This window comes from Drosophila montana, unplaced genomic scaffold (assembly GCF_035044405.1).
Source record: "Drosophila montana isolate Dmon_TW-CO22-7 unplaced genomic scaffold, ASM3504440v1 contig_1417_1, whole genome shotgun sequence".
NCBI classification, from domain to species: domain Eukaryota; kingdom Metazoa; phylum Arthropoda; class Insecta; order Diptera; family Drosophilidae; genus Drosophila; species Drosophila montana.
The window spans coordinates 555,474-580,182 of NW_026996370.1; the positions used below are offsets into that span (position 1 = coordinate 555,474).

At 41.0% G+C, this 24,709-nt stretch overlaps 1 long non-coding RNA gene across 2 annotated transcripts; it reads right to left on the reverse strand.

Moving 5' to 3' along the window:
- Positions 1-1,538: 1,538 nt before the first annotated feature.
- Positions 1,539-2,662, reverse strand: LOC135429822 (uncharacterized). 2 transcript variants are annotated; one of them, XR_010436469.1, is made up of 2 exons: positions 2,238-2,662; positions 1,539-2,174 (listed from the first exon to the last, which is right to left on the reverse strand). It is a non-coding gene; the product is annotated as an uncharacterized LOC135429822 (long non-coding RNA). The 2 variants fall into 2 exon arrangements; XR_010436468.1 differs by having other exon boundaries at positions 1,539-2,179.
- Between the last annotated feature and the right edge of the window lie 22,047 nt (positions 2,663-24,709).

The following is a 24,709-nucleotide window of genomic DNA, read 5'->3' on the forward strand; positions in this document are numbered from 1 at the left end:
CAACTTAATCACATTTTCGCCTTCAACTGGCGACTCAAGAGTCGACTCGACTCGACTTGACTTGACTCTGGCGACGCTCCGCAACTCTCCGCTCAGCTATTTTATTGCTGTCGACTCTTTGTGACTTTTTTTTTTGTATTCTTTACTTTGGTTCGGTGTGTGGTGGCTCTGCGCCTGGCGAAAATTTACGATTATATCGAAATCTGATGGTTTATACGCGACCGCGGCCAAAAAAAAAACACAACAAAAAACCGAAAAAAACTACTTTGTATGGAGCTGGTACGGAGGAGACAGCACCGTCAGAGTCTGTGAAGATTTACGGAAAAAAATTAATTTACGATTCTAGGGAAAATCAAATTACGTAGTCGTCGTACAGTTGAAATCGGTTCTCGACTTCGTTTTCGCTTTATGGCAACATTTGCCACCAACAAAGTTTTATTCAAATTACGATTTAGTAATTAATTTCAAAATAGGCCGTTTGCTAATCCGTGTGACTCTAACTGGACTGCGATAATAACAATATGGGGCCAAGGAGATGGTGTGGCTCAGTGGCAGGGGCACGGGCAGGGGCAAGCAGCTATGACTGTGTCTGCAGCTGATTAAGGCACTCGATGATAAAAACCCGTTTGAAATGCGCTGTTTACTTTTAATGTTATGGCACTGCCAGCGATGATTAACCAATAATGATAATGGATGAGCGGGAACGGGAATGGGAATGGGAACGGGAACGGGAACGGGGCGTCTCACAGAGACTAACTGCCACTGACACTGACTGACAGCTCAGCCTAACGAGTTGGGGAATTCTTTATGTATGCAATTGCATCAAGTCTTCTTTATTTTTGTTTTATGGTCTTTGAGAAGTTGGGAAAGTGGAAAAGGCGGTCATACGACTGCAGTTCTAATTAAAATTGAGCAACGTTTCGTACTGGCAATAAAATGAAAATGAATAACTATTCAAATAGTTAAAGTCGATTTACATTTGGTGTCAGACATTGTGAGAATCATATAAACAAAACCCGGTTTGCTCATAAAAGTGTTTGACTACATAACCCAATCAAAGTTACGTTAGAAGTCTGAATATGTTCGTGAAAAAGATTATGTATGTACATATATAAAAAGGCTAGTATATTAATGAATAATAAAGGTGTTAAGATACCGATATTATGTGACGTACAGCGTTTTACATGAGGCAGATCACTTTGTTAAAGTTCAGCTACATTGAGAAGCGCAGAGAACGGCTTGCAAGCAATTAGATTGAGAAATAGGAAAAAATCTAAAGAGATATAGACGGTTTGTATTATTATTCATGTTCTTCTTATCCTTAAAAAAGTTTTAAAACAGCTTTTACCATGCAAAATCTCACCGAAGAGCCAAAATATTGTGCATCTCTTGGTTTTGAGAAGCGCACAGAAGAAGATCAGAGCTTTAGTGCAATTAGTTCAATGGTATTCATCTGCTTACATAGTGCACCTACTGGCCTTGCTCCAACTGTGAGTACTCAAAATATTTACCTTGTGGGCCTTTCTGTCAGCTCATCCTTTCATTTTTGTTGCTGTGCCTAACGCAAGAGGCGTATGCTCCAAATTGGTTAAATGTGAGGCGCTGCCAGCTTATCGAAGGTGTTGTGTACACGTGTGTGTGCATTGTGTGCTCGTCTGGGCCGGGACCCACCTCAGACACAGCCATTTGCCAAAACCACTTGGAATTTGTTTGGCGTTGCGAAGTCATCGGCAAGAGTAGCAGAGATTGTATCGATGGCAAGGCAAACGACTGTCAGCCAGAGGTTCAAATACTAACACTTAATGAACTTAACTTGGCAACAACATCAAATTTCCATAAGAAAGGCAAAAGGAAAAGCCAGCTAGCTGTAGTTGTTGCTGCCGCTGCGTGTTGTAAGTACGAGTATCTATTAGATACGCTGCGTTGCAACAAACTGCAATATGCAAGGCTCGTACGATTTAGTGTCTACCTGCCCCACACACTTGTTGTTGCAGTTGTTCTTGCCTGTGTTCTGCTTGTGGATGCTGCCTGCACAGAGGCATCAAGATACAGGCCCAACAACATTGGTAGCAAGTAGCTGCCGGGTTTTTGAGTCTAAGGCTACGGCTGCGGCATCGGGTTCGGGCTCGGGCTCGATCTCGGTCTTGGTCTCGGGTTCGGGTTCGGTCTCTGTTCTGTACTGTGAGCGACTTTGGCAATCAGCAATTAGCAGATATGTTAACTTCATGTTAACGAACCAATTTGAAATTTAAATGCGGCACAAACTCGGGTGCTCATACGTCGTTGTTGTCATCACTTCTTCAACCGGGGGCCTTCCTTTCAATGTGTCTCTCTCTCTCAGTGTGTGTGTGTGTGTGTGTGCGCCTGTGTGTGCGACAGCCTGAAAAACCCGCCACCGAAGCTGGGGCCAATGCCAGGTTCTTTTGCTGCCTCCTCTCGTCCAGCTCAGGCAAACTGCACACACATTTTTTTAGTTTAGCAAAATTTTAATACAAAAACCAAATCGAAGCCGCTGCTTGAAGCGATCCCAGACGATACATATGCATAAAGCAGAAACAACAGAGCTGGAAAAATGAAAAAACAAACAAAAAATGGGAAAAATAAAAAGCAACCTTGTCATCATACCCGAGTACGAGTACGAGTACAAATGAAAAGAGTTCGTTAAAAGCTTCTTCATGTTTCTTGCCGCTGTGTCTGTATGTGTGTGTGTGTGTGTGTGTGTATGTCTGTGTAGCTGCAAATTCTTTTGGGCCCAACGAACGTACGTATGTCGAAGAATCATTCTACCTTCTGTGCTTTTATAAATCACAGGTACGACGACCGGCTCTGGAATTCAACGACTGACGACTGCGGCAACAGACAGGAAGGAATATAACGACGACGACAACTTAAGCGCGAAAAAAAATAGTCAATAGCGGCGACGAAGAGTGCACCGAGTGGCACCTGGAAGGGGGGGGGGGGGAGGGAAGTGGCGACTCCTAGCCATGCAAAAGATAACAATGCAAGTGCCTGCCACGGCCTCGTGGCCAAAGCCATGGACATGTAATTGTTGCAACTTGAAGCCAGCGCAAAATTTAAAGCGCAATTTCAGACCGTATGACAAACAATAAATCAGCTGAAACCATCGACTATATCCACTGGTAGCTCCAGCTGCTACCATGTGTGAAGGAAGTGGTAAATAGTTAAATAAGCCGAGCTCCATCATCATTTGACAACAGTTCTAAGCCGGGCAATACCCTGTGCAAAAGTTCTGAAAGGTTCAACAACTGCCTGCAATTGACTGCGAATTCAAAACTAAATTATCGTTGAATTGGCTAACGGTTCGAACCAGCGCCCTCTCTTTGTGAATTTGATTTTTCATTTATATTTACAATCAAACCATTTTCTGAGAAAAATGTGGTGCGATTCGAGCTTGGGTTCAGCTCTTTATAAGGCAATTGATTTGATTTAAGATTTAGAATTCGAACCAGCTTGGTTCAAACCCGGTTCGCAGTCCTGGTGGTGCTGTAAAAGTGCTGTAAAAGTCTAGCCCGTTTACCCTTTGAGCTTAATTATTTGTTCTAGGGTTTGCTTTAATTGTTTAGTAAATACCTCCTGCTGCTTACACAACTTTATCATTGAACCCGACAACCTTTGCAAGTACAGGGTATAGAAACGAATTCAATGAAATTATCATACACATGGTAGCTATAGTTGCACGTTCTCAGCTCTCATGTGTATCTGTCGGATTAACTAATGCGATTTGCGGTGCTCATAAAAAGTGTAACGACTTCAGAGACTCTAGAGAGCAACCTTGGCGTATCGCAAATGAAGTTTTGCTTTAAGTTTGTGTTGGTATGTGATTTTCTTCCTCTTTTTTTTACACCCAAGCAGCTCTAGAACCTGACCATGGGGGGCATAGGCATAAATGTGTTTACAGGTAGCCCCGAACAGTTGATCGTTGATATTGCCGGGAATAATAGCCAATGCGATGGCAACGATTTTGCTGACTCAAATTTAAACGCGTTTTGAGTGCTGTTTCTATGGATTGGTTAAGAATAAACACTAAATTCCGATGGCCACATACCGAATAGCGCAGGGCGAACGTTTATGATATCATAAAAACATAATCGCCTAATGAGTTTTCAAATAAAGTTTTTGACAAATAAAATTTATATATATATAAACGGAATCAAAACAGAAAGAATCTCTGTTTACTAACTCAATTATACGTGAAGAAACGCTTAAAAGAAAAATAAAAATATAAACGAAAACAAAACTGGAACCGGAGAACTTTCATAAGCACTTGCTGAAAAGTTTTTGTTTTTCGTGAAACACTCCCCAAATGAACGCAATTTTGAGCTGTTGCTCCCAGGCAAAAATGCATTCATCATAAATGACACACACACACGTACACACGCACACACACACGCACACACTCACGAACATACATACACGCACAAGAGCTGAAATTAAATTGCAATTCAGGCAGTTATTCAAAGATTGAGGACGCACTAAATGAACGATAAATGTCAGTAGAACTAGCAAAATTTATATTATTGTATTGCAAAAATTTTTAATTGCTTGACAACATCACAACACACACAAAAACATATCCTGTCCGTTTGTGTGTGATTGGCTATGCAAGGAGCAGATTAGAGTTGAGCACGTGTCGTGACACGAACACGCAAAAACTTAACACGAAAACATGAATTGTTATTATTTATTATTATTATGAGTATGCGCTATAATCAGATAAAAGCTCTCAATCAAACTTTTTATATATCTCTCAGACAAAACCATCTAAATATCAATCCACACTATCTAAATATCTAGTTGCCTAGGCTTCGAGTTTGGATCCTTGAATCCTTGTTGTTCAATTATAAAAATTGGAAACTGAACTGGACTACTTAGACAACCCCAACAGCCTAGAGCAGAGTTTATTTATCTATTACTGGTCAAATATTTGGCAATTTACAGTCCATTCTCGGGATTCAAATCCCCAGCAAATAGAGTAGAGTAGCCAGCAGTGTTTTAAGTTTAGTTTATTTTTAATCTAAATCCCACTCGTCCAATTATAGGATTTTAAAATTTTGTGTTCGACTTCTGTTGAGAATGTGAAACACGCGCTCCGCTCTAGCTTGGAGTCTCTGTGTTTGTTCAAAAACCACTCAAAATATAATTCAGTTTGCCACTGGCCAAAAATTGGTCATCGTTGGTTTTGGCGTTTGGCTCTGATTTTATTTTAAGTTTTCCGATACACCGATGTGGACCAACGGTTGAGATAACAAATAAAAATAGTTAGTTCTTGGCATGTTTTTGGGGTGTTTGTGTGGCCCACGCAAGTCGCAAACGTTTTGTATTCACGAGTTTGCACAATTTTTGCATTCAATACAAAATTCTTTGGGTCCGTTGTGTTGTGTATTGTTACGTTTGATGAAATCACGTACCAACAAATATATATATGTGTGTGTGTGTGTGCACACACATCTTATAGGCACACACATGTGTGTGTATCTGTATTTTGCAAAGGTAGTTGAGCTTGTGCATAGTTGGGTAGGTGCAACATGCTCGTAAAACAAGCCAGCTGAATGTCTGGTCTCTGGCCGTTGTAGTGCCAACTGCTGCCAAGCTGCAAGCTAACGTGTCAATTGCCACAGTGAGTGGGGCAGGCTGCAGGGTGCAGGGTGGTGCAGGGGGGTGCAGGGGTGGTGGAGGCGGCTCGGACGTCGGCTGTGCAACTATCAAATCAAATTGGTGGCACAGGATAATGTTTTGAGCTGCGGTTGAAGTTTTTCCCTTGTTGTTTGCATTTGTTGCCCGTTGTTCGAACAATTTTTCTTGTTTTTGTAGCTTTCTGGTTTCTGTTGGTTTTTAGTGCTTTGTGTTTTGTTTGGTTTGATTTGGTTTGGTTTTGTTGTGTGCTGTATGCTGTGTGTTGTGTGTTGTCTGTTGTTGCAAGTTGTCATTTTTCGTATTTGGTAATTGGTTGCTGCTTTGTCACACCAACAACAACAGCAACAACTATAGCCACATGCAAAATGGCATGCCCAGCACATGGGAGACCGAGCCAGCCGGCACTATTTCCTGCCCCGCTGCCCCGCACAGCGCCAACACCCCTGTACCCTGTTGCTATTGTTGCTCAACTACGTGCTCTTTCATTTGTTTTTATTATTATTAAACAACTCTCGGTGCCCCAACGTTATTTGTTGCTGGACATGGACAACGCCGCTCCAGCAATGTGCACGTGTCATAAAAGTTTACAGACACGGGAGCAGAGCGCGAGCCATGGCACGAGTTGTTACCGTTACCATTGGCCGGCACAGGTCGCTGGGTCAGTAGTATTTACGTGTGTGTGAGTGTGTGTGTGTGTGGGTGGGTTAGGTGGGGCCAACACACACGTGTGATAAGTCGTGGCCCAATATGTCGCGCTTTTTACGACCGCACGAATCACTGAGTTCTGATCTAAATTAAGTTGATTCAATCAAGATTTGCGTGCGGCTGCCCGCCAATGGATTTGTTTAATGCCCTCACAGCAGCAATAACAACTCAATATGAAACGTGGCCCGATTGCGAGGGCTTATGTCCAATTGTGTAATGCTTGTAAGCAGTTAATTCGGAGCTTTGCTCTGCCCATTCAAAGCTAGACAATGCTTAACTCGACCTAAGCCCGCTTCTGTGCCGCAAGAAGTCACACAAGCGTCCGCACTGATTGACTATTGCTCTACAGGTACACAATTCTAAGAGCTGTTCCTCTAAAAATAGCCACAAAAAAATAGATTTATAGTAGCTTAAGCTGCTTTGATTTGTTTAAGGATAAGATGGTTGCAAACAAAAAGTATGTATTTATTTATATAAACTAGTGTGTTTGCGTAATAAGAGTCTTCTGCCCACAATTCCAATAGGCAGACAAGTCGAGTCGACATTTTATCAAAGATTTATTTCTTACACTTATTACATTTATATAATAACAAAATTATTTTACGTTTAAGGATCTTTAGCATATTTAAATGTTTTCTTCGTTATTTTGCGATTTAAATAAAAATGAAAATATGTTTTAAGCTTCTTAAAGATTTACACATTTGAGGTAAAGTCGCCTAGATTAACTTTATAATCATATTTAAATATGTTATATACATAACATATGTGTAAATATAAGAATTTTTAAGCGAAACAGGCAATATTTTAAACTATAAAAACATTTTCATTATGAAGTTTCTTAAAATTAGGGCACATGCAATTATGTTCCTCCAGCCCTGATTAAATCGACACTAATAGTTTTGCTTCATTGTGATATCTGATACACATTTTGTGTGCGCCTTTATATTATTCAAAAAACACATCAGCTGCAAATACAGAAATATCTTGACGAAACACCTTTTACGAACAGCTGACATTCTATGCAGCAGATATCACAAATACTTTGATATATAATACGCATGTTTTTTTTCTGCTTGTTATGATGGTAATTCATTATTTTCACATTGCTTTAATTAAGCCACCTGCTAATCAAATGTTTACCTTTTAAACCGGCTTAAATACCTCATAGCAAACAGTTTGCAAAACCGAAATCTGTGTCCGGTTAGAACATGACTTATCTCGTATCCATGCCGGGCCAAAGAGTTTTTCAGTTCGAGAATAGAAAAACATTTGAAAGTCCGCACAAAATTATGCTGTCCAATGCATGGTCATAAATTTTTATGTTGTGCACAACACGGAGATACGCAACGCAGCCAATCTTTGAGTTGGGGAAAAAAGCATAGAACAGACCCGTTAGACTGAGCTGGAGTTGGAGTTGGAGACGGAGAGCACAGTACATAAAACAGACGCAATTTCGAGATTTTATTTCTGTAAAATCTGACAGTAATTTCATTTAAATGACAACGCCACACGCCCACCCCAGCCGCAATATTCCGGCTTCTCGTCGACATACAGCTAACTAACAAGCCGGGCATATCGCGTGCCTGGCGGTGTTAGGGGGTCAGGGGGTGGTACGCAAGACGTGAGAGGGTAACGTGGCCAACAAAACGTTTATCCCTGTCAGGTATTAAATCTGGCTGGACTTGACTTGGACTCTGGGGCTGGCTTGTACTTTGTTATTAACTCATTTCCGTTATGCCATAAATATGCGAGCACGACGGGCCCGGACAATTAAAACAATTGCAACTTAAAATTTACTGCGGCATCAGCCGCTGAGTCATAAAACCAACAACAGGCACATAAAATAATTGCCAATGGAAAGGGACTGAGAGGCACCTCCATTCGTTAGAGTTTCTCAAAGCAGAGGCCAGGCCAGGTATTGCACATTTTAAGCTGTTACATCAGCTGTTAACAAAGACTAAAAAACTCTGCCATATAAATAAAAAAGGATTAACAAATGCTCGTTAAACAATCTATACAATCCCCACTTTCTTAAAATGTTTATCCCTTGGAATTATCCGAATGCAAAAACTGGACTTATCACATCCAACATTATTATAAGTTTTCATTTTATTGCTGCATTATTTTCATATAACTGCCTTAAGTAAAGCTTGAGATATTAAAATATCTTAAAGGCGCATGATTCAGGGAATGCCTCTAATGTTAATAAGAAAAGAAAAGCCTGCAAGCTGCTTAAAATTAAGTTAGTCCACTGACAGGCCCAACATTATAATTGGAATGAAATGCACAAAGTTATAAATATTGATTCATTCAATCGAAGAATTGTATCTGAACGCCGATTAATTTAATTGAATTAAGCGCATGCGGCTTAATTTAACGGGACTGTTAATGATCCTGACATAAACGTTTATTGAACGAATTTATATATGCATATATATATTTTCGGTCTGCTCAAGCAACGCATCCTAAGTGCTTGCCCTTATATCCGGGCCATATACGTGCATATTCCACAGTATAAAATCAAAGTCCATTAAAGTGAAAAGATTGGATTGGATTTTGTGTCACACAAGGGACATCAGACGGAGTAGGCTCAAGGCACAGACAGCGTCAGTTTGAATTCTTTGCCTTAATTATCAACGGATGATGTTTTGGTGATTTCATCTGCATATTTCTGCGATGGCACAAACAAAAAAAAAGGCAACAACAAAAAACGACTCCGAGCAGCAATAACAGCAACAATAACAACAACAAGAACAACAACAACAGCAACAACGACGACATTGTGTAAACATTGTGCGCGACCAAAATTTATGTACAATACCAAACCGAACCGAACCAAAGTTGGAGCCCGGCCCAGTCGCACTCCCAGTTCGATTTTTAGTCCAGGTCCAGTGTCGCTTGCAGGTGAGAAGTGTCCATCTTAATCGAAGCAATAAATACACTTAATGAATTTCCTGCAGTCCCTGGCTGAAGGCAGCCGAACGAGATGAGACGTAACGAGTCGACTGGAGTGGATTGGTGTGGACTGAAGTGGGATGGGGAGGAGGTGGGATGGAGTGGAGTGGAGTGGAGTGGAGCGGAGGTAAAGCCGCATTCTATTGGTCATACAATGCTCGAACCCTGTTGTCCATTGCGTGGCATTTTCGCACCCATGGATGCCTACTTGCTGCTGCCGCTGCCGCTGCTGCTGCTGCTGCTCTTGGCGCGCGGTCTTGGCCTTGGTCCCTCTTGGTCTGTTATGCGTACTTTTAGCAAACAATTCGAATTCGCTGCGATCGTTGCCGCCATCGTCCAAAGTGTCATTAAAGTCCTTTAATTTATAGCAGAAAATCAAGTAAGAAACATGCAACGACTTTGGCACTGGCTCCAACTCCAGTCCAACTCCAGTCCAACTCCAGTCCAAGTCCCAGTCCCAGACCCAGTCTCAGTCTCAGTCCCAGTCCGGGGCTGTTTCTGGAACCGCTCGCAACGGTTGTTTGTTAGTCAGTGAAAATGGCAAGAATCGAATTTTGCTTTTAGCGCGGCCTGTTTTTTAAGTTTTAGTGTTTGTCGTTTTCACTGAACATATGGCTTGATTTCTGCCTGCCTGCCTGCCTGCCTCCGTCCCTCTAGCCGCACCCTCAGTGTCCACCTCATAGTTGTCACCTTCGGTGCGGAAGTCGCCCATTGACGGCAGTGGGACATTTTAATGGCAGTTAACTTTATAAGTTATGTTTTTTTTTTGTATATGCTCTTGTAGAGGGTATTATAATGTTGTCACGAAACATGCGACGCATAGTAGACGTCATTGCACCTCATATAGTATATATATTCTAGATCAGCCGACTACGAAAACATCTGTCACTTTTAAAAGTATGTCCAGTAGACATTATAAGTTGCCAAGGAGTTTTATTATGCTTCTTAAATATTAACATCGGCCCACTATATCATACATCTTCCACAAACCTAGAATTTTTTTGTTTTACCATGCTCTCCACACATAAGCCTAATCGAAACCTGTTTTTTTAAAATATATTGTGTATTCTTCCAAGATATTTCCAAAGCCGTATCAAATCGAACTACAATATCATATGCCTCAATAGGAACAAACTTTCGAAAAGAAAGCGTTAGCTTAAAAGCAATTCTATGTAGTGTATTGAGTCTTCGGCGTGCTTTTTCCTAATTGACCAAAAAGCAAAAGCAAAGAACGAACCCACTCTTAAATGATCATGCAAGGGCGTTGCCTACTTCTCCGAGTGCCTTTTGTGTAACTCATTTAGGGACTGATCTACAGCCTAAGCGGAGTGTGCCAGCTGTTCGGCTGGTCTTGTCCCTTTTCAAAGCACTTTATTGTTGCTGGCCAAACAGGCAAATGGCCAAAACATTTAGGTGAGTCAGTAATGAGTTAGGAGCGAGTTTCCTCTTCAAGTGAGGCCCACAATACATCAAACTGTTAACGAGTTACACGGCCAGGAAACACTTGGCTTCGCTTCCATGCGAGTTCTCATTTTAATGCCTGCTGATAGCCAGATCTTTATCTAATTGACAGCTGTAATCGCATCATGAAAACCTAATGGTTTTCGTATTTCTTCCTTCAGTCAATTTCGATTTATATCAATTAAATGGTTAGCTCATTAGAAAGTAAACATTAAATTAGAGACAAGGAGCTACCTTTCGATTCTCGTGTAATCACAGATCGAATCATTCTGTGAAAATTTCAGGAGTCTTTTGTAAATTACTGATAGATGGAAAACTAAACTGAAGTTTGGTATAGGGAAAACCAAATAGAAAATATCTTTTAATCTGAGAATTCCAACACTGGAAGCTACTACAGCAAAAAGTCTACAGCTGCATTCGTTGTGTTTTTTATGATACACACATTGATTCCTTTGATTCTATCCAAAATATGTCTTAACATATTTGTCACCACATCTTTCCCACACACATTGAGTCTCTAGATTCTAGTCCCTCAGTTTATACACTTGGGATAACTCAGGCGACTCCCCAACATTGTTGTAAGTGATATGCTGAGACCCCTTCTGCTAAATCTTTTGGATGCATCATTGATGCGGCAGTCTATTAGCATCTTTATTAAGAACACATTTTTCAGAGCTCCGAATGCTATTGTTTACTTTTGATATATTTATAAACAACATTGAGAGGGCTATTTCTTTCCCACCATAAATTTACGCCAAATAAGCACAAACAAAACAAACTACTGAACGGAATTCCCAAAAGGCGTCTCCTCCCCACGCCCCACCGCCTACGCACAGCATTAATACGAAGGGAATTGGATGCCTCCCGGTAAAAATTTGTGACCTTTGGCAGCAAACGCAATTTGAGGCAGCTCCACTTAAAAAGAAATCGATGAAGCTGCGCACGTCTGTCCTCCTCCTCCTCATGCCGCCTGCCGCCTGCCTCCCCGACGTCTAAATAATAATGGAAGACAAACAGCTGGGCAGGATTGGCTGACAGCAAGATGAAGTAGAACAACGGCAACAACAACATGGACAACAAGTTGCTTTTGAATGCTTGTTAAATTCTAATTATTATAATTAATTGCGGCAGCAGCCGCAGCCGCAGCACACGGCTAGACAAACAAAGGACAATCAAATAATGTTATTAATTAATTGAATTACGACTGCAAGCTTGCAAAATTGCCGGCAACAATTTGTGGCACAAACATTCAGTTGGCCTGCTCGGCGGCAACTTTTCAGCACTCACATGGGAATTTATGAATATGCCTGTGGTCCACGGTCCGCGGACCGCAGCCAGACATTTGTCCAAAAAAAGAGTCGAGCTAAACGTGCGACGCCCAAAAATAGACATCGAAACATGGCAGCGCACTCGAAAATCTCGCAACTGTTGACGATTATTGAATGGCTGGAGGATGGGGGCACGGGCGGCGGTGGGTGTTAGAGCCGCACAACCGCCGCACACGGCCCCTTTTACCCCTTTACCGCAGAGACTATGCCCAATAGCCGCCGATTCATGTTTCAAGTGTTTCGTAAGCGTTCCGCTTATATTTTTGGCATACGAAAAGGAAAAGTGTAGACAAGGCGACGTTTTTATGGTAAATGATTTATGCCTCGGCGGGCAAACGGGACGAACGGGGTGAACGGGCGGACGGGCGGACAGGCGGGCGGTCGCAGCGTCAGGGTAATTGAGTGGGAAATGTTATCCACATTGGGAAAACGCAACGGGTAGCCGGGCAACTCAACAACGTACAACGTGCAACGTGGCAACTTCGGGCTCTGATGCTGCTGCATCTGTGTCTGTTTCTCCGTCTGAGTCTCTGTCTCTGTCTCTGTCCCTGCCACGTTGTTAGCTGCTTCAAAGACAACAGCGATGCGCGGCAAGTGTAATTAATGCTGTGAATTTTGCATATTAAAAGAATCTCCCTCCCGCTGCAGTATAGCCAAGCGTATAGCCATTGAATGTTTTTAACTATATTTCTGTGGGTATTTTAGCTAAGTGATTTTTTGCCGCAAATCTAAAGTGAGTTTTAATGTTTCCAATCATCTAAAGCTCACGGCTTTCATATATATGGATGTGACATACTGTATACTGGATCCAAACATTTAATTTTTAAATTTTCCGTACAATTTAAATAATTACAAAAAACCCATCAATTTATCACTTTGCGCACATTTATTTATTTTGTTATACATTTTTTTCTATTATTAAGTTGATTAGTTTTATTATTAACTATATTATTATTATTGCTATTATTATTAATATTATTATTATTATTATTATTATTATTATTATTATTATTATTATTATTATTATTATTATTATTATTATTATTATTATTATTATTATTATTATTATTATTATTATCATCATTATTATTATAATCATTATTATTATTATAATTATTATAATTATTACTATGATTATTATTATTATTGCCTGACTAGCTTATTAGACAGCATACGATATTCGGCTTTTAGTAATAGAACTATAAGAAAATATTTTAATTTAATTAATACATATAGTTAATTGATTAGCTGCAATCACTAAATAGAGTATTATAGCAGCGGCATCTTCGAGATCAATTTGGGGCTTCTTGTATATTTTATATGGCAACAACTGCAGCTGATCCTCATAAAAAGCCGCGACACCAAATCCGTGTGGCGTGGCAAACGAGCCGTTGCCTTAGTGTTGCCACAGCGTTGCATGCAACCAGGCACACACATGCGCGCACACACACGCACACATAGAGCAACGTGTCAAGTTAGTCGCTCGCTTTGGTTGGGGAGAGAGACAACCAAAAGACGAAAATTTATTACGGAAACTTCATTGACAATTGTCACTGCAAGCTGGCGGCTCTGACGATGCCTGACGCTGACGCTGACGCCGACTGCGCAGCCAGCGCTAAGTGCGTTGCGGTGTTGGGGATTTGTTGTTTGCTGTCTTATAACCTAAAAAAAGCAACATGTGTGCGCGAGTGTGCGTGCGTGCGCGCGCCTCTGTGTGTGTGTGTGTAATTGCGCGAGGGGATGAGGGCAGCTACTTGTCTATGGCAGCCGTGGCAGCTTATGGAAATCATACGGCAAAATGTCAACAAAAAGTGCCAAACATATTTGGAATGAGCGGGTTTTTTTGTGGCATGCAGACAACAATTTGTTGTCATATACATATATAGATGAAAAGTGGGCATGGCAAATGCCATATAATGCGAATACTTCACTGATATGCCTGGATAATGTAGCTGGCAATTAGCAGCTCTCGCATACTGCGAGCTCTTTCATATGGCGTAAATGTCAATATTTGGTTGGGAAATGATCTTTTGATAATCATCTGGCTAGTAAGGAAAGCTTAATGAACGTTGGATACCAAATGCAATAAGATAAATTTGTAGTTTGTTTACATAAGATGCAATCTAAATGTGTGTTGAGATGTTTTTCAGATATGTTTTTCATTATTATCTTCCTCAACAAATTTATATTTTAATCAAACCCCTTTTGAACCAGTTTCGGCTTGGTTGTTTTTTTTTAAGTCAACTGGTCTGGTTTAAGGCTCAGTTTATAATAGCCCATTAAATAGAATTCCAGATTCGAACCCCTTGCATATCCATCTAATGCATGTCAACTTGTTTCTGGCAATAGAGCAAAGTGTAAAACCTACATATATATGAGTTTACAAGGTAATAACCATATCCCCACCAGCTATAAATATAATTTCAGCATTCCACAACAAAAAAAAACACAACAAATCAAAATAAAATCCATTGAGTAGCTCATCTTCAATGCCATCATACGAGGCGTCATGCGATATTAAGTGAAACACTTTGTCAACCCAAAACAACAACGTTGACGATGACGCGACGGAGGGATTTTGAGAGTGTGGTGAATGGGGCATGGGGTGCATGCAACAAGGGCGGGAAGTGGGGTGAAAATGGAACCGACAGCCGCCTTATGTCCTCCCGGGGCACCGGATGTTGTTTGGTAATTATTTAGTGCTCGCTGCTGGCTCGCTGGCTGTTCCCTGGCTCTGCTTGGCGTTTGATGTGTTTTGGTTTTTGATATATATAACAACAAATTGCTGGAGCGCGTCCAACGACAACAACAAACAATGCGACAACACACATAAACAAAGACATCATCAATAAAAAGCAAACGAAGAAGAACAAATAAACAACAACAACAACAAGCAGAAGAAGAACAGCATGTAGAGATGGGTTCCTACACAAGACATTAACTTTCAATTGATTTTCGAGGGAGGAGGCCCAATGGAGCTCAAGTCATGGGAATGTTGATGGGATTATAAGTGATTTTCATCAAAAATGCAGCGCACGACAAAGATACAGATACAGATACAGATACAAAATATATATATATATATATATATATGTAGTAGCTGCGTATAATTTCTTTCGTATATGGCTTGTTAAAGTTTTTGAAGACATGCGACGTGATAACTCAAAGCGAGACATCAATCGATTCGTCACCGTCCGAGGCAATCAGCCAGCAGAACTAACTGGCCCTTCTTCCGACATTGACTGCCCGGTGGCCGCCCTCGGGGCCCTCTTTAAATATTATTCATAATTCCATAAATTTAAGGCCCAGACCCAGACGCAGACCCAGACACAGCCCAGTATCCCTACGGTCTGGCCACGCGCCTGCCACTTGGACAGAGACTGCGCAGCGCTGCTTTAAAGCTGCATTTGTCATATGCAAACGTCTTGGCCCGGTTCGCATCGTTGGCTTTCTGCTGTTGCAACTTGCTCTGCTACATTAAGCCTAATGAACGTGTTTAGTTGTATTGGTGTCAGTGTCAGTGTCGGTGTCGGTGTCGGTGTCCGTGTCGGTTTCGTTGTCGGTGTTGGTTGGTGTCACTTGTCGGTCGCTTTACGGCCAGCAGCTGGGTAGCTGGGTAGCTAGGTAGCCGGGTAGCTGGCCCAAAAGGTGCTGTGATTACCCTGGCCGATGGTCGACGGCATTAGCGCAGAAATATTTAATTAATGGTAATTTATGTGCACGTAAATTGTGCAAAGTGCGACAGCGTTTGGCTAAGAAACAGCCACCAGGCTGGCCATAGAGCAGCATTTAAGATGCACTTGGCCAGCAGCAGCACCCCTGCCGTTTCTAGTTAACATTCGAAATTTAAAAGGTTAATAGGGTTTTTCTTTCTACCCCGTGCAGTAACAGCAGGAAGTGCAAGTGAGTTATCAACACAGCAGTAAGCTATGCCTGAAACTTGAAAATATGCTAATTGACTGCACTTAAATGTCAACAGTAACTCCCCTGAATTGAAAGTATTGAAACACAGGAAGTACTTTAATTTACTGCTCACAAGAAGGCCTCTTATTGGTCTAAAATTAGAACAAATACTTACTGCATTGCATGCTTAACTGCAACAGTAAAAGTTACTGGTCCTTAGAGCAGTCGTACTATAGTAACTAATGATAAATATATAAAAAACTTACTGAATAAAGTTAACTGATTAAATTCAAATTGTACTGCAGCAGTGAGGAGTGAAAATCCAAAACAAAAACAAAAATTAAATTGATTAGTTGATGTTGCCTTTCGAAGGTTTGAACCAGCAGCTTGCCTTTGGCTTCGGCTTTTCCAACTGGTTCAAACCCTATTTGTAAAGAAATAATTCTATTTTTAACTAACATTTGCCTGTTGTACTGAAAATATTTAAAGCTGTACATATTTTCATATACAATTTGCGGGCTATATTTGATATTCCACCCACAATTGGCAACTAGCAAACATATGGCTAGATAAATGCATTGGTCGGGTCTCCCTTCTTATTATAAAAAATATTTTTCAATAAATACTTGCAGCTGTGAAAACCCACAGCAACTTTTCAGTTGCAGCAACTAAACATAGGCAACCCACCTGGCATCAGTTACTAAATGGTTTCTAAAAAAAAAAAAGAAAAGCTATCATAAAATCTCGGTAACAGATTTAGAATCCACTGCAACAGTAGTTACAGTAGTTACAGTAGTTTGCTGCAAATCTTTAGAGAAATTGAATGTCAAAATAATTTGAAATGCTTTATAACACAGCTCAGTTGTGTTGTGTGTACCATGTTGGAGCACAGCCAGTAGCTAACGGACAAGCGGATTACACGAAAACACTAGAATGCAGCTCAAAGCTGCTAAATGCCATATGCAAATCTACTGCAGGTGCTGCTACTGCTACTGCTGCTGCTGCTGCTGCTGCTGCTGCTGCTGCTCTAACCTCTGGCTCGCAATGTAAACATATTCTCGCACTGCAAACTAATAAGATGTTGTATCTCTTGCATCGCTGCTGTGCATCTTGTAGCTGCACTGGGCTATCAACAACTGCTGCTGCTCAAGCTCAACCTGGGGCATTGGTGTATCTCTCGACTGGGGCAGGCAGCGAGCGGCAGGCTCTGCCGCTGTCCGCTGATAGCTTCTCATTTTATTTTACCTTGTCACGTGCTGTGCAGCGTTGGCAGCGGTGGCAATTTCTAGCATTTCAGCAAAAAGAAATATCTGGCTACCTACGCCAGCTATGTATCTGTATCTGTATCTGTAGCTCTATCTGTAGCTGTAGCTGTATCTGTGTATTTGTATCTGCTGGTCGGTTGAACGGTGGGTCTGCTGCTTTTTCATTAAACGGTAATTTCACACCGCCGCGCGTTAGACAACAAGAGAAAAGCACAGAGCGAGAGTGAGAGAGAGAGAGAGAGAGAGAGAGAGAGAGAGAGAGAGTGCGCCGTGTACGCGCCTGGAATTTTTTCGGACATTTATCGCCAGCTCCATGACCGCCTGTCGACGAGATCCAAACTTCTAGCGCCAATCTCCATCGTTGCCCAATTACAAGCAAGTTAAAATCAAGTACGAGGCATTGATTAGTTGCATGAAACCCCATTCGAGGGGGGCCACAGAGATTAAAATGTAATCTTTAGCGCCGCAGTCATATGAAACGTGTTCGATTAGGCTCTAGCCTTGCGGCCGGGAATTGCGCCTGCCGTGGTCTGGATTGGCCAACTGCTGTGCGCCATGTAGGTGTGGAGTGGGCTAACTAAGACCCCCAGTGGTCAGCGCTGAGTGCTGAAATGTGTCCTACCTACGCATTACCAAAGACACGTATGGAATTTTCTCTATTAACTGACTGCAGAAATAGAAACTCAAACGGCTGCTTTTCTAAGCTTAACTGTGCTTATTATAAACACGAATAATATAATCTAAAAGTTGCCGAGCGTAGAAAGCTAATTGAACGGTTAGCTTCTAAAATATATATTTTGGAAAATTGTACAAATATACCAAAGTTCTGAGCTGTAGGGCTCAAAAGTTCATATTAGGGCTGCGAAAACAAAAAAGTTGTCGGCTCACTGTTTGAACCGGCTTCTTGCCTTTAGGTTCGGTTCGTGCTTGGATTTTCCACATCTTTCAAGTTAGTCACAGTTTATTTTTAACTGAACCATTTTTGAATTATATAATATTAGGTTCGGGCTTCGTTTCCCTGGCTAGAACCGACATTCAGATTATTTCCTAGATAATTAGCTGCCGTAACTAAATTATGGGATAGAAATATATTATATATTAATAAGCATGAATTCAGTTAAGAAACCTTCAACTGGGAAATAATCTAACCTAAGCTCGCCATTGTCCTGCATTGTCCTGCACACTTGACACCCTGCTAAAAGAGCAATAATATAATGCACGATTACCCCGTCGTAGTCATAATATAGCACACAAAGGCAATTCGAGTCGTATAATACTCAAGCATGCCCCTAAACAGCTTTGCGCCTGTCTTGGTAATGCTTTTCACTTGTTTACATTGCAGCTTAACTAAACCATACTCCACCCTCCCCTTCCCCCTTCCCATTAAACACATACTATGCATATTCCAGAGGCTTGGCCTTATTCAATTTCACAATATGCGTAAATGTAATTAAAATATCCTTTGTAAAGGCGCCGAAAAGTCCACCTGGGCAATGTGTGAGCCATTCTGTGGCATTAGTTGACCACAGAGGCCAGTTGTTGTTGTTGTTGTTGCTGCACTTGTTGTTTCACCAGCTGTTGTTGTTGTTGTTATTGTTTTTGTTGCTGCTTTCAGACACAGCCCGGCGCACATTACACGCTCTTTTGCATATTGTGCAATGGGAAAAGCCCAAACCGAGGCAGCATCCGAGTCAGGGGCAAGCTCAAAAGAGTTGCTGTTGCTGCTGCTGCTGCTGTTGCTGCTGGTGCAGGTTAATGTTTGTTTATTTGTTGCCCTCTCTGCACGCACGTCGGGCCTGACCTTTGGCCAGGCAAGTGCAACAATCAAGGCGCACACAAACTGCTTACTGTCAAAAACACGCAGCCAACAAACAAACAAACAAACAAACAAACATGCAACGCACAGGAGAAGCGACGAACGTTGAGTGCGTTCAGAGCTGTGGCAGCCGCACAGTGGCAACAGTTTTAAGAACCGGATGTAAAAATTAAATTGTTGAATATATAAAGAATTCAAATTAAACCATATTAGAGGTAAAGAAGAGTCGAGCTTAAGCCTGAAACGAGCCAAACATTTTTTTAATTGTTTGGTTTCATATAACTTTCTTCTTGGACTTAAAAAAATTCTATTGCCAAATTTGTTATTTTTTGACTATCCCAGTAATTATGATGATGTAATATGTCAAGTTTATACTTTTTTAATTTTTTTCAAATAATTAAACAAAAAATTAAGAATTTATTTATAGGATATGGAATTGTTCTAATTAAAACTTTCAAAACAATTCTGAACCTAACTTTAGGGCAAGACATGGGTTTGAACCGTGAACCGATCCATCGAAAATAGTTGTTAGGCTTACAGTCTTGAGAGTCAAGAGCTTGAATTGCAATTTAGCTAAACAGATTTTTATGAGACTCTTGTGATTGATTGGGAGTTGTGACCACTGTGGTTGGCTGTCCAAAAATGTTGCAACACGCTGGCGATGCCGGCGCTGCAACTTCTTGACAATGATAACATACAATGCGAAAAGTGCGCTGGCGCTGAGGGTTGACATGCTGCGGCAGCAGGACTAAGGACACGCCGCTTTAGTGTGTAATTTAATTGAACGGACATAACAACCAACGCAATGGGGTTGCCTACTGGGCCCATTTACTCTATGTGTGTGTGAGTGTGAGTGTGTGTGTGTGTGTGTGTGTGTGTGCGGGACTAAAGAGTACTCTTTGCTTAATTGAAAGCAATTAAGTGGAAAATTGAAAACTTTGGCAGCCATAACGGTTGACGTCTGACCGCCATGCCCTGCCCACAGTATACACACACGCACACACACACACACGCACACACACACACACGCACACACACACACAGGGAGACGCAGACAATTGCACATTTGCATTTGATCGCCACGCCCACTTTGCACACTCGTAAAAACGCAGCGAAAAAATGTGCAGTCACGTACACGGCAGCGGCGTCGACGCTGGCAGCAGCAACGGCAGCGGCGGCGCCATTTTGTGTGCTTCTGTCACTTTACATGCCACAACACACAATTGACAGCGCAGATATTTATGTAAATAATTTTTCGTGTTGCTGCAGCAACAGCAACAGCAGCAGCAGCAGCAGCCGCGGCGAAGGACACAACAAAAAGAATCAGAATTTATAAAATGCATTTTGGTTGACGTGACCATGAGTCCAGCCTGCCCTGCCTCCCCGCCTACGCCTCTTAACCCCTTGAATAAAACCCCAACACAAAAGGTCCAAAAGTTTGATTTCCCTCACTCACAGCATTTGCCAGCATCCACCACAAGCCAAAGGTGCAGCCGACAAAATGCAATAAAATTGCAATTAACACTGAAAAAATATTCAATTTCTAGTGACAGCAGCTAAAAGCTGAAAACTTGAACTTTGGTTTAATCTAAGCCTAAATTCACTGAAAAACTTACTTAAGTAACATGATTATTACTATATACTTTATGCATACATTATGTATGCATGTATATATGTGCACATGTACGTATGTGCGTACACGTATGTTTATATGTATGTATATATTTGTATGTACATGTATGTTTATATGTTTGAGAGTATATATGTATATGTATATAAACATGTATGTTTATAGGTACATATGTATACATATGCATGTATGTATGTACATATGTGCGTGTAAAATGTATGCACATATATGTTTGTTTAGATGTACATATTAATAAAAGCATGCATGTATGTATTTACGTATTTTTGTCAAAAATTTATATACAAACATACACGTATGTTTATATGTTCATACATACGTATACATGCATGTATGTATGAATATGTATGTATGTATATTTGCATACATTTACGTTTCCTATGCCCAAAGGAAATCATGTAAAGCTACCACTGCTCTCGAATTCAGACAAAAGCATTTTTAAGCATCGCCCTCCTATGCGATTCTCAGAAATCCTAGTAACACTGCCAATTTTTCATGCTGTGATAGTAAAGTAAACTGTTAAAGTAAACAAGACGTGTTGCCAACCTAATAAACGTTATTTCTGCTCACACTCTCGCTCTAATTAACTCGCTTGCTGTCAATAAATTAATCGTGCGTGTGCTTGTGAATACTTGGCTTAGTAAATTATATACTTACATATGTATATATAAATAGCAATATATGTTAAGGAAATTCAGAACTGGCCACGGGTTATTTATTGGTATAATAATAAAATAATTAGCAAAGCAAAAATTAAATTAGTAAAAAATTAGATTAAGAAAAACTATAGATACGATGTTGAATATCGTTTTCTCCAGATACTCAAAATACTTCTAGGCTTTTCACATATATACCTTGTAAATGTGGAATACTTCATAGAATACTTCTGCAAGCAGTTTTCACACATTTAATAGAACATTTTTCAAGTTGATCATTTAAAAAAAATAACTAAAATATACGCACGTGAAGTTGTTGCTCATGGTGTGAGCGCATAATTTGCAGTAATTATGACGCATTACAAATGCAATTAATGCGCGTTGACAATTAATAATGCCAGAAGAAATGTGATGCAATTAATTGGAACTTTACGCACTGCATCCGACGTGCGACACGCCGCGACGTGCCAATAGGTAGCTCAGGTGGGAAAAGCTTCAATTTAAGCTAAGATTGGAAAACTAGATAGCGTTCGAACAGGTAGAGGGCCGAACCGTCATTTTGTATAGCTCCACGAAGGGGTGCAAAAACATTCAGTTGAGGGTGCGAAACATAATGGTAACATGTACCTAGTCCAAGTCGTTTTCGAAAAGGGGCTATAAACATAAAAAGGGCATACATCGCGATCATAGAAGCTATAATTTCCATGTTAATATACATCATTAGTAGATGTACAATAAAAGTGGACAGAATAGAAATATATTTTTGTTTTTTTTTTTTCAAGCGAACGGAGTTATGTGAACAAAGATATTATGTTCGTTATACAATTTCAATAAAGTTCATAAATTGAATGTACATTTCTGTGAACGTAACTGAAACTTTTGTAGGTGGTCAGTTTGGCAATCGCCATCGGGCACATTTTTCGTCTAACACAGGAAATATGCTCAAAATGTGGCCGTGTCGGTTGTTAGTCGCTGCTGCTGGCAGTTAAAATACAAATACACATAGAAATCCGAATACAAATTGGGTAGTGCAACAATATTACGTTGTCAGTTGACTGGGCTAATTTGTCGGAAATGACGTTTTCGGTTTTTAGTGCGGAAGTGAGTGGGCGTGTGGCGGGCTAACTGAGAGAAGTATGCAAAAATATGTGCGACAACGTGAGGGGGGCTGGGGAGGGGGGTGTGGAGGAAGTGCACGGTGTGTTATCCGTTTTGGCAAAATATTTCAAGTCTTTGGTCGACACTTTGCTTAATTGCGCGCTCAAGTGACGCCTGCTAATTTAATTAATTTCCACCTGAGCGCAATGGCCCAAAACTTTGGCAGCCCTCCGGTTGCCTTCCCCGTAACCCCGCTCTACCATCTGGCGTGTAATACACGTAATTGAAACATTTCTTGACCAAAAAATAAAGAAGTCCAACCAAAAAGAAAAGTTACTTTTACCGCAATTATTTGGCACGTCTCCACTAATTAATTACGCCTTTTGGTCCGCTCCACTCAGAGAGAGAGAGAGAGAGAGAGAGAGAGAGAGGCAGAGGGTGCGAGGGGGTGAGAGGTAGATAGAGCGGGGGTTGGTAAGCAAGTTTAAAATGTCCACATTTAATTAAATATGGCCAAGCGGCTCTATAATTAATTTCGGCACTGCAATTTTTGTTTAAAGAACAAAATGCCGCATAAAACAGCAAAAAAATCAAAAAAAAAAAATAAGAAAGAAAAGAAAAAAGAAACTGAGGCAAATCTCAGGACGACATCTGCACGGGTTGCCCTGGTCTCTGGAGGAGCAGTCGGTGGGCATGGGCATTAAAGTGTCAATATCCATTAGGCGGTCCTGATTGCTTAAGCTGCTTTACGCCAAGTTCTTTTCTGCTTTACAGTTGGCAAGTTTCTTACACTCCATCCATTCCACGCTCTCTCTCATTGTCTGGGTCTCTTGGCTTTTATTGTCCGGAGCCCGGACAGAGCACAATGACTCTCGTTGTTCTTGGGTTCATTGTTTCAAATGAGAAACGACGCGAATTGGTTAGAACGAAATGGTTAGAAATGCAAATTAGTGCGGCTAGCGATAGCACGGCAGATAAGCAGCCATTTGGGGCGGGAGACATGGTATCATGGCAAACCTCAAATACCCTATGACTGACCCACAGAGGCAAATGTCTATGTGTAATGCGTATTGGTATTGTAATTCAGCTCAAGACAGCCGCAAAAGAAAGACACTTGGCAAAGGGAAGAGTTTAACGAGATCAAAAATAGATTGAACAATTTGAACAATCAGCTTTTATAATTTTGGGAACTAATCCTAGCCAATATTCTCTTAAGTAAATCAATGAAAACCATTTGTTCTTGCGCATAGCGATTCTTTATTACCTTATATATGTCCGCTTTTCAATACCCTACCTTTATGCTTGCTCGACAGAAATAAGAAAAATTGCAAGTAGCTAATCTTTGTCATCTGGTGCCGTGCCTGATTTGGGATTACTGGACAAAGTAAATGCAAAGAGCTTTCAAGTTTCAGGCATCTGAATTGGGGACAAAGGAATTGCGGGTCTAACGCTGCTTTTGCGGACTTGAGCTTAATTGCTAATTACACAAATTCGCGGTATGCGTATCCGCATCTTGGGATCGCCCCGCGCTCATGTGGGGTTGGCTTTCAGTCAGCCGTCAAGTCGTATTGGTGATTTATATTTAAGCGCAAACTTTTAACTTTAACCAAAATCCCTTGGCTGCCCGATTACTCTCCCTTTTATTGTTGTTGTTCTTGGTGGCTTTGAGCAGCGGCACCAACAACAACAACCCTTAAAAGCCAAGCGCTGCCTGGCCTGTCGAAGCTTGTGGTTCCCTTCAATTAACCTTTCATCTGTTTAACATGTATTATAAAATTAGACGCGGTCTAGTAGACCACACCATCGCTTGAGTGGGCGTGGCCCGCAGGGTTTGCCTAATGTATGCGCAACCACAGCCTCAAGACATGACAACACTATTAAACAATATGTCCCTGCCCCACAAATGAATGGAGCGGGTGACTTCATGGGTCGCTGGGGTGTTTTGTTAATTAAGCCAGAAGACGGCGAAGCAGGCATATGGTCCACCGCTTACCATAAACGAAATGCATTTTAAGCCCTTTAATCTCTATTGTCTATGGCTAACTAAGCCAGTAAAAGCATTTGCCCACATGATTATTTTTATTTATGTTATGTAGTATTTTAAAATCTTTTGAACGTAGCGGGTTACGCATTTTTAGCGATTGGGCAACACTAGTACATGCCACTTCTTTGTAAATTAAATCCATGGTACGTTTGAATCGCGCGCTTTATTAAAACGA